The sequence below is a fragment of the Nymphaea colorata genome, chromosome 9, assembly GCF_008831285.2.
Source record: "Nymphaea colorata isolate Beijing-Zhang1983 chromosome 9, ASM883128v2, whole genome shotgun sequence".
Taxonomy (NCBI): Eukaryota; Viridiplantae; Streptophyta; class Magnoliopsida; order Nymphaeales; family Nymphaeaceae; genus Nymphaea; species Nymphaea colorata.
The window spans coordinates 7,771,725-7,783,574 of NC_045146.1; the positions used below are offsets into that span (position 1 = coordinate 7,771,725).

An 11,850-nucleotide genomic window follows, 5' to 3' on the forward strand; every position below is an offset into this window, starting at 1 on the left:
TGTATTAAAATTATGATGACTATTTAGCTAAAAGCTTACATCCAACGGTGCTAAGAAGGGGAACTTATTTAACGAATTAAATCTGCTGTACAGGCACAATATATCTTATTTAGAAATTTATCTATGAAAGTAACTCGTCAATTTTGACCAAACTATCTTCAAGCATAGACTGTCATATTCTTTTTGAATACCTGTGTTGTACTACTTAAACTCATTGAAAATATCTATTCAGCTCACAAAGAATAATGGTCTTTACATATGGTTGTATAGTTCTATTTTGGAAAGTTGTTCTATAAAAAAATTTAAAAATGTTTTATTTTTTATGAAAAGTTTCAAACAGAACGTTTAAGTTTCTCAAAGTTCTCACCAGGGCATCTAACTTTTCAGGAACGTGCTTAAATTCTTTTAAAATTTCTAAGTACGTGCTAGAATTTTTAAACATCAAAACATGCTTTACAGGTAATCAAATCATTCGAAATCATGTAATCGTAGTTTCTGTAACAAACACATTTGAGTTAAGTGCCAGGGGGAACTCATTTCTCACCCAGCCGTGAAAACGTGACTTCTAAAACTTAGGTCTGCTTTCTGTATCTATACGAAAACTTGGCCTTGAAAACTATAAAGGTCAAACATAGATTTATTTGAGGGTGTTTGATAAGATGGACATTGTGTTCTTGTAGCACACGTCCAATCTGTGGAACATGTGTTATAAGAATATTATGTTCTTGATTCATGGAAAATATATATTGCCATTATATCCAACTTGTGGTAGTTGGATCAAAAAAATATCTATATTAATCACATTATGTTTCTTAAAACGAGAATGCGATATGATGTTTTTAAGTATGCAAGTATTTTGGGATCATGTGGTCAAGAACACAATGTTCGTTTAACTAAACGGCCTCTTCAATATTTAGTATACCCATTAGGGGAACTAGAAAATTTGGCTGGAGGGGCACTAATTCAATAACTTATCCTTTTGGGCACTTATATATACAAACATTGTAGACAATCTCATCTCATACGGCTTCCAAGGCAGAGAAGGCTTGTGAAGGCAGTTGCCCGCACAGAACCATACAATTCAAATTTTTACATAGTGGTGCCTCTCAAACTTCTATTACGTATTTGTTAGATGTAAGATTTTTTGAAGCGTTAAAAACTGAGTCCCTATGTTAATGCCCTTAACAAAAAAATTTCTGACTCCTCATGGGATATTGAATTTTGAATAATGTGAAGGAAAAAATGAGAATCCAACTTACTATTTGCTTCTGTAGTTCAATAGTTTGGCAACATCATACCTAATAATCTTCTTGAAGAGAACAAACACATGGACCCAAATCAATCTCTCTCTCTCTCTCTTTTGTTGGACGGGGGGCGGTGGAAAGAGATAAGGATAACCAAATTTGTCAAACACGTCACTTTTATCTTGTCCAAATAACTTCAGGCATTTGGAATGCCAGAAACTTTTATCTTCCGTGATGTGACGGTTCATCTTTTGCCAACATCATCAACCGATCCCCTCTTTCAGATTTAATTTCTTAGGTGACAACTAATGTTTTTAAAATGCAGTGCGACCTGTCAACTTTGTTCGACTTTTAGGGATGTTAATATATCTAATTTGAATGGATATGTGACTGCACACCATTTTGAAAAAAGCAAATATGAAAAGAAAATATTCGATTACAAAATCGGATTGAATTTGAATTTAAGAAATGACATCTAAAAGGATTCTAATATTGATATACATAAATATTCGATAAGATTCAGATTTGGATATACATAAATATTTGATAGGATTCATATCAGATTTAGTTTTAATTGAATATCTTATATCCTATGCTCATACATTTTAAAAATAGGTCATATTGAGTACAAATTTCAGATTTGGATTCAAATTGAAATTGTAAAATCTGATTTTGGATTTGGATATGACTTTTCTTTAATCTAGTGGCCGGGCCACATGGTGGCTGGTGTGGGCAGTTAATTTAGTATTATGTTAATATTTTGATACCTCACAAAGTTAAGCTAATATTAGGTTAATATTTTGATATATTTAATTGTTATACATATAAGTGTTTCATACAAATTAAAAATGTTGAATGAGTGCCTCCACCAGAAAAAAAAAAAATTGGCTCTTGTAAGTGCCTTAATCATATTCAAATCTGAATTCAAATAAGAATATATGAATGTTCGAAAAGGTAGATATAGTTAAGAGCATATCTGATTCAAATCCGATCCATTGACATCACTACCGACATTTGAAGGATGGACTTGGTTCAGATGGGGTATGAAGAGGCCCTTTAATTTTGGGTACTTCTCATTTTTACAAAGAAAAGTAGGAAACAAAAAAAAAAAAGTTCCTTTTCCAGTTCACTGGTTACATCGGAAAGGGGGGCATGTTTTCCCAATTTATTAAGTGAATCTACCTTGCTTAAAACGGCTTGGGTGTCATTTATGAAACTCAATTTAACGCTTCGCTTAAACCACTTTTTGGCATTGGACCTACCTGTTTAGATAAAAAATATCAGGCTGAATCGAATCTTGTCGGGCCAACCTGGGCCAGCTCGATAAGTTGTTGGGCCATCTCAGTACACTTTTTTGGGTCGGAACCCAGTCAATTGCCCAGCCTTACTTTTAAGCTAATTTCTATATAAAATGTGGTAATAATATATTTGTATATCAACCCCGTGTTTCAGCGATCCTTTCTCCTTTTTTAATTTAAGAAGTGTACAATCTATTGGCTCATGCTGCATGAGCTTAGGAGGTCTGTGGCAATCCATTAATGGACTACACTTTTGCATGTAGTGGCGGAGAAGGCTGGTGTGTCCAGAATACTTACGTTTGCCTATTCTTATATCAATACTTCATGGTCATTTAATTATTTACATATATGAGTTTAACCTTAAAAATTAAAATTTAATATATTGATGCCCCCTTAAAAATTTCTACCTCAGCTGCCACTGCTTGCACGTTGGACCAATAACCTACAGTGATAAGTCAACAACTAACTAGCAGCACATGCATAGCCTAGGTGACAAGATCTCTCTCTCTCTCTCTCTCTCTCTCTCATATGAAAAAAGTAACCAAGTGTTGGCGCCCCCACATCCATTGACACCATAAATTCGTTTCAGCATATACATTTTCCAATTTTATCGGATATTTTCAAAGAGACATTCAATAAAATTGGAATGGTACGGAGAAGATTAGCATATCCCCTGCGCAAAAGATGGCACACATAAACCGAAAAATGGATTTTTTTTAATACGCAAAATTCAAGGAATGTAATAGCTATGTATTATAATTATTGTGAGCTTGTCTCAGCCATCAAGGTGCAATAGACATGCGCTCAGGGTACCGAGTTCCAACGAACTCTTATACCTTAACACCAGTTTCATCAAACCAGATCACCAGCTCTAATACACGAATGATGACAACTCAAAACTTGCATTCGAACTTTCGATACTCAAGCTCTCAACGTGTGATGACAATAATGTAGTTTTAATATATTATAAATAAAAACTGATTCTAATGATCATTTATATTGAATGTAAAAGGCCAAAATCAAAATCCAACTGGAAGATAAAAGCAAAACAGAAATAGCAATGCATGCATATCTTGGTTTGTTGTTTCAAGCTGTGAAGTGGCTGACACTTGTGCTCAACTGGGTTTGGTGGAAAAAACTCTTTGCCCACAACCCTTACTGCATCAAGGATCTACCATCGATCGTCTTCATATGGTTTTTTTTTCATTATCCCTTTCAGTAACAACCCAAAATCATGGTGGAAAAAAACGAACGGTTATGTAACTTTTTTTTTTGTTACTGTATAGATTTTGGATCCAGCCTATCATCGGCAGATCTATATCTAAAATCCAACATTCTCTCACTCGCACATGACGGGTAGACTATTTATTCTACTCCTAGAATATATAAATACTTATCCTTGAACAACAGACTAGCGATAGAGTCGTGCAACCTGCGAACATGAATTTGAATAACCAATTGTGTACCAGTTAGTGTAACATAGTGGCTCAATCTGTAAAAAAAAGAATAAATTAATTTATGTGCCTCAGCTGTACACATAACTCATTATGCTCTAGATCAAATTTCAATTTTCGCAAGTCTCAACATATTCAATCCCTCTGCATATGATATTGCTGAACATGTTAAACTGAGACCTCCTATACACCTATATATTTATTATAGAATCTAACACATCCTTTAGGCGATTCGATTTCGTCGATAGTAAATAATACGCATATGTAAAATGATAAATGATCTTCCTCTCTTACATCAAATATGTCTCATCAAACCAAATCATTCACAATCTTTTGGCAGCACCCTAAGAGGTCGTTTGATTGCTGTCCACTGGGACAGGACAGACAGGACGTTCTGTCCATTACACCACTGTCCTGTTCTTATGGACAATGGTGTCCTTTGTCCACCATTTGATGATTTTAGGAACAGAACATTATGTTCTTCTTGTCCGGCGTTTGTTTCGTGTGTGTCTGTTTTGTCTGTTCTGTCCGTCTTGTTTGACGTTTGTTTTTGTTCTGTCGATGTTTGTGTCTTTATGTTCCAATCAAGTTGTTGGATTTTTTTTTAATTCAATACATAAGTGGCCTTATTGATAAGATTTTGACTGATTTCCATAAGTGTTTAGGCAATTAAAGATCATGTTATTAACGCTCATGTGAAATTTAATACAATCAATTTACACACACTAAAAATATATGCTCGTATACATATGATGAGAGCACTAGCGTGAAGCATGCTCCCTCTAATCTTAATAGAAGGACTTGTTTCAGTTAAAAAAGAATTATCACAGGACAGCAAATAATAAATTACGAAGAAGAACTAGTGGTTTCTACATGTTCGTCGCTGAGTCACTTTGTGAGCTTGTTCATGAAAATTGAAGCAGAAATACATGGTTATTCCACGATATAAATTTACATCACATAATCACCATTGAAACCTATTTGGCACCTGAGCTATCTGGCTTGTGGTAGATAGGAAGTCGACAGAAATGAGCTGGAAAATTCATAAGAAAATGATGATGAATGTTGAACGTCTGTAGATGAGGTATCAGTCTGTTCATAATAACTCTCTGTCTCGACAGCCTCCTTCAGTTGGTTTACTACATCTCTTATGTGTGGCCTTGAATGAGATGGTTGAGAGGTGCATGACATGGCTATGTCTGCAACTTTCTAGATGGAGTTCACATCATATTGTCCCCTCAGCTTAAAGTCTGCAACACTGGAGTCTTGGTGTTACCCACTGAACTATATGAAAAGGCTCTCCAGATACATCAAACACTGGAGGATATCTAGTCATGAGCTCGAAGAAAACCACACCGAAGCTATAGACATCGCTCTTCTTGGTGACCAGGTTTGTACTGTAGTACCTGCAAAATCTGTTACTTTTGCTTCCATTTTTGCATTTAAAAGAATATTTGATGTTTTCACTTCCCTGTGAATGATTGGTGGATTACATCCGGAGTGTAAGTACTCCAATCCTGCACTAAAAAAGAAGGTCAATTTTTCAAGAATTTTAGTTGATAACGAGGAAGTATTGATAAGACAAGAGGGCTCCCCGATGGAAATAATGGAGAACTAGGACCTGTTGCAACGCTCAGTGCATCCTGAAGTCTGCTCAACCATGTTAGAAACGCAGATGTGCTAGCCTTTCCTGCAACAGAGGAAACTTAGTATATAAAAATTAACTTGAATCGCTTTTTCAATTTGTGTTAGTTTGAAGTTATTTCCAACCTCATAGACTTCTCTACTATCTATGATCACTTCAAACTAATAAGATATTAATCCTTTTTTCAAGGACAAACTGAGGTTGGAAAGACCCCTACCAGCTTATGCCAAGAGATGTCAATCCCCCTATTAAGGTGGATGGATCTCTTGTTGGCAAATGGAAATAAAAAATTTATTAACAACAAACCCTTCTTTTTCCAGCATCTACACATTATTGTCACCGGTCATGATTCAACGAAGTTCTTAAGACCAGCAACGGTATGGTTCATGATTTCGATATCATGAGGCCACCAATACTGGACTGATTACAAGCCTAATTGGCCAATATGACCTACCTGAGAGCAGCTGCCTTAGATCCCCCCCACTCATGTTCTCATAGAGAAGAATCAGACGTCCACCTTCCTCACAGTAGCCAACAAAGGGGACTAAGCATTTGTGGTGAACTGTAACCAACCAGTAGCTTCACCTAAAATGAGCTACAATTCAAAGTCACTAAACATATGCAATATCAACTGAAAACATAGTGAAGCCAAAACAGACCTTTGCTAGCAACTCCTTGGTTCCTTGTGACAGTGAATTCTTTAGCACCTTGACAGCAAGTTCATGACCATTTTTAAGTCGTCCATAGTATAGACTGCCAGATCCTCCTTCACCAATTACTTTCTCAAAATTGTTGGTTATTTTCACTATCTCTGCATAAGGGAAACCATGTTTGATTTCTGGTTCTAGAAGAACCACTTTAGGTTTATCATTGCATTCCTAGTTAGAGATGCGGGCAGTGATCCATTCAATTGATTGAGAGCCAAGTTTCTGCTACATATTATGCACTTATAGGCAGTTGAAATTGGATGCAAGATTAATCAGGTGAAAATAAAACTGTCAGGTTTTTGCCACAGTTGCAACAATTATACAAACAAGCTTCTCAATGCTACATCCTGGTGAAAACCACACTCGATCTGTACTTACAACTGCTTCAGATTGGGAAGATTTCCAAGGAATTTAGGAATGCCTCATTCAGTATCCCCTGTCAAACAAATCTACATCCTTCTTCAAAGAAAACCCTTGAACCACAGAGGGCAAAGAAGATGCCAAAGAGGGAAGGAAAAGAGGGAGAACATGCAACATAGGGGTTTGAGAGCTTAAGTTTCCCTGCAACGCTTGTAGGAGATGCTGCGTTGGTTCACGAAGAAGAAGAACACCATGCTGTCGCCGAAAATGCGTGCTCAAAATGGGCAGAGGGAGAGACAAGGGTGGAAAAAACGAGCAGAGAGAGAGAGAGAGAGATTGAGTTTACCTTATCACCACCGCCCAGGAGCCACTGGAAGATGCTCTACTGAGGAGCTTCTCGAGGACGCCCGCTGAGGAGCTGCAAGCGATGCTGCAAGAGGAAACGAATAGACTCTGTCCGGCGGTCGCCCTCTCGCAGAGTCGGAGGAGAACGAGAGAAACAGAAAGGATCGGGCGACGAAGAAGAAGGAGAGAAACAGGAAGGCTAGGGCAGCTCGGGGCGGAGACGGAGGAGAAAGGCAGCGTAGACGGGGGCAGAGATGGAGAACTGGAGAAGGAGAAAAAGACGATGGCGTCGAGGGCTCGGGCGCTCGGGGTCGTCGTGGGATGGAAGAGTTCTGTCCATTCCGAGGGTTAGCTCGGAACGGCATGGAACAAGAAAACCATTTATACTCATGTCTAGTTGTCCGTCGTGTCCAGCCTGTTTGGTGGACAGCGTTTGATCAAATATTTGATTAGACAGGACACGCGTGTCCTGTTCCGCCTGTCCTGTGGCCATCAAACGACCTCTAAAGGAGCATCACCAATTCATCCTTGCAAAATACAGTCGAGAATCCATAAGGACAGAAAATTGGATAGATATATATTAATTTCAAATTCAGTATTCATGGGACCCACACAATGAAGGAGCAAAAATCATCTTCATTTCTCATATATGGTCATCTCTACGCCTCATCATTGTTCAGCCTAGGAATCAAAGAGGTTATTTCTGCGAGACATTGTCAAGCTTTGGGGAGTGCCCTAAGACATCATCAGCGATCGACTGGCCTGTTCGGAATATTGGGCACCAAATTCACATCAGCACAAGCAATCATCTACAAAGTTGTGATGGTCAAAATGAGTGGGTGCATGTTGTATTGAAGAAGTACCTTCGACGCTTTGTAACGGCAAACCAAAAGAATTTGTGTTCTCTTCCAGACATCACCCAGTTTTGCTACAATTTGCAATAGACTAATGCGGCAGAGGGTTAGCCCATTTGATGTAGTCAATGACCAGCAACCTTTGACTCCTACAGACTTAGCAATGGCCGAGAAGGACAAGTACTCAACGGTGACTCAAATCATGCAGGAGCAGCAAAAATGGCTCAAGAATGGCAACACCTACCTGGCCAAGGCTATCCATTACATGAAGAAGATGGATGACATGCACAGGAAGGCACTGGAGTTCAACATCCGCAATGAAGTGATGCTCAAGCTGACGCCATAAATTTGGAAAATATTCAGCCTATTCCCACATTATGATGAATCATTTCATGTTATGCGAAGAGTTAGCGATTGTGTTTATCAACTAAAACTACCAACTTGAATCAACTCCCACCCAATATTCCATGTAGACTTCCTAAAGCTCTTCTTCAAGGACGAGTAGGATGCCGACTAGCCAAAGACTGTTCGTGCTCCTTCGAGCATGTGGATGCAGTTTGAATGCGAGGTTGAGAGGATACTGTCCCATTAGCTGAAGGGAAGTCCAGCTACTAGTGTGAGTTCCTTGTGAAATAGAAAGGCCTTTCGAATAGTGAAAATAATTGTGAGTGAGATATCTCCTTTTCGCAAGTGAGGAGCAGGTGCTGCACTACCTCGCTCGTTTGACAAGGACGTTGAACACAATGGGTGGGAGAAGCTTGTAACACAAATAAAAGCGCAGCTAAGGCAAAGCTCTCTGCTTGCCAAGGCCTAGCTAGCGCCCTTGTTACTTATGCTGATATCCAGAGTTAGTTACTTGCTGCCTAAGCTCAAGGTGATTCCTGAGTTAGGCAAATCGACTTCATCCGAAGTAAACACTTGCTGGCATGCAACAGGAGAAACCAGCCAAGCCATTGGGCAGTCAATGAATGACAAAGTTCTAGTGGCAGCAGCTTGGGTAGATCCCTTTGCGAAGACATTCGGGACAGAGATCTCTCAAAGCATCTGAGCAGGCAAGCGGGTTGCAGAGGATGAAAGCCACATACTGGCTCACTGGCCTTAGCCTGTGCAGTTAAGTGTGTGTGACACGCTATTGGACCACTGCAATTGATTGTCTTGGATCTCACGAGCGGTTCTGACTCTACTATGAAAGTTCGAAGGTCGAACCACTTCTGCGTTTGACATTCTAATGCAAGGGAAAAGGCAACATTGGTTTTTCAATGGAATGTAAGCGGGCCGAAGCATCGACATATGGACGTTGCTTGAGTGCCATGCTTCCTTTCAGCCCTATACACTTGTGATTTCAATAAACTTGTAAATCATGTACGGGTGTGTCTACAAAAAGACGTCTCCAAACCTTGCAAAGACATCTGAAAAACAATTGTACAATCATTTGTTAGTTAAATGAAATAAGGGTCTCAGCCTTAAAAGATTTTTGGTATTGCTCTGCCTTCTCTGTAGAGTGAAAGTAATGTCGCAAGAACTCTTGCAGCAATCCATCTCTGAATCTTCATAGCGTAGGAGGTCTAATGGCTGTTAAGGTTGCAAACCTTAGGCTGCACTCAGCTCTCCAAAAGAAAAAAGAGAACAATCATGGAGATAAGCCATTTCATATTTACTTGAACAACCTTATGGCTATGTGGGATGAGCTCTTTCGATATTGACCTATTACCTCCAATATTGATACCTTGCATCAAAGACTTGAAGAAGACAAAACCTTCAAGGTCCTAGCAAGATTGGAACAGGACTTCCAACTCTATGATCAAAGGTACTCATGGTTGATCCCATTCCATGCTTTATTAGTGTTTGTGCTATACAAATGCAAGATAATGAGTTACAATACCCAAGAAAGTACTAAAGTTAATCAAAATCATGAGACCATGAGTCCATGAAATTCAAAATACAATAGATATGAAGCTTTTTCTCAAATAAGTCCAATTATAAACAAGGTTGCAAAGAAAAGACATGACTGAAGTGTTCAAAAGATTGGACATACAAAAGAAAAATGTAGGAAGTTACCTCTTAGGCCTCCTCGAGAAAGAAATGCAAATAACAATGCAACAATAAACTATGTTCTTGAACAATATATTTTGATAGAATTAGCGAGGTAGTTGTGACAAGTCGCCAAATCTAATATTGCTATTGTTAATATATCCTCAACTACTTCCATTTCTCATACTATGGTAACGGGTAATCTTCAAACTTTTGCTGTAAATTCTAGTAATAACCTATGGATTTTGGATAGTGGAGGAAATGAACACATCACATGGGACATTAGCAAATTAGAAAATGTAAAATACTACTCAAACACATTTGTATAAACGTTAGCTACACTTATTGTAGGAATTGGTAATCCACCATTCATAAATGGTTCAAAATGCAGCAACAGTTTATATGTTAAAAGATTTTCCAACAGCTTTATATCTATTAGCAAGTCTATTCATGAACTCAAATGTGATATAATTTTTTTTTTTGCGAAGGTGATACTATTGGATCAAATATTGCAGAGGATAATTGGTGAAGGTTGCAACACTAGCTGCTTGTACGTGATCAACCTAAACAAAACTATAGTATTTGCTATAATAACAAATAAAGGGTCATCTCATCTATGGCATTGTAGAATGGAACACCCATATGAATGTGTTTTCAAGCTCATGTTCCTTGGTCAAAATATTGGCTTTTCTATTTGTGAGGCAAGTGAATATGCCAAAATGACCAAATGTGTTTTTCCAAATTCAGTTTACATCCCAAGGATTTGAGTTCATATCTATTTATAAGGAAGTGAAATTGAAGTCTACTTAAAAGTATTTTAGAACTACTCTTTAACTAAAATGTATCATATCTAAAAGTATTTTAGAACTACTTAAAAATCAAATGCCCCTACTTTTAGGCATGTATACAAAGAAAAATGGCCACCAAAAAACAAAACCCTTTTACCAATGAATGTGTGACAGGGGGGAATATGCCTCACCAAACATGCCAAAGAGGGGGGCTCGTGCAAAATATCTACCTCTAAACTTTGTTATTTAATGAAAACAAAGCAAATAGAAGAAAATAGAGAGATGGAGAGAGAAAGAGAGTTACATGATCATGAAGCAACAGAGAGGGAGAGGCAAAGGGAGATAGAGAGAGAGCAGATTTTTTTGGTGAGATGATATACCAAGCCCTTACCATCCAAGCATAAAAAGTATCTTATTGACAAGTTCAATGTGAAGTTTTCCACAATCAGCTTGTAAAAGGCTATTAAAGACAAAAAAGATAATGATAGAAAGAGCAGCAAATAGATAAGAAGGGTTGGAGGGCCAGGAATACCCTGAAGAAGTTGAAGCCTCTCTCCTCATCCTCCTACCTCTAGGTTCCAGGATGCTTCGGGATTTGTTTGAACTTAAAGGTTACTTCCTTTTACTTGAAAGTAATATCTGCCATTGTTTACAGTTCAGAGGGGTAGTGTACATGAAAATAGAACTAATAACCGGGTTTTGGTCTCCTCATAGCCCAACCAATTATGCTACACCCCTCCGGGCTAGCAAAGAGATAAAGGGAAAAACCAATTAGGGGATGGGCACAATCAAGGAAATCACAGGCATGATGAAGATGTTAGAGATAAAAGATGACAGAGAAAACTTATCTTGTCAAATAAAACCTTACCTAATGTAGTGCCTATCGAGAAAGGGAAGCTGGCTTGTAATGTTTATGTTATAATGGAAACCTCCACCTCTCCTATGTATCGAGAAATAGAGAACAGTAGAGCAGGTGCAGTGGCAGTGTAGGCAACTTGTGGGCAATTGCCCATATGAAGCCACAAAAAATGCTTATTTTTATGTCAACACCTTTGGACATTTTTTCTTATTTACATATTAATGGTCCTTAAAGATTTAAAATTTATTCCTAATGCCCCTCAGCT

General features: G+C 38.1%; 1 non-coding gene across 1 annotated transcript; it reads left to right on the forward strand.

Moving 5' to 3' along the window:
- Nucleotides 1-3,155: 3,155 nt before the first annotated feature.
- On the forward strand, nt 3,156-3,262 carry LOC116261608 (U6 spliceosomal RNA). The gene has a single exon (XR_004174313.1). It is a non-coding gene; the product is annotated as a U6 spliceosomal RNA (small nuclear RNA).
- Nucleotides 3,263-11,850: the final 8,588 nt, after the last annotated feature.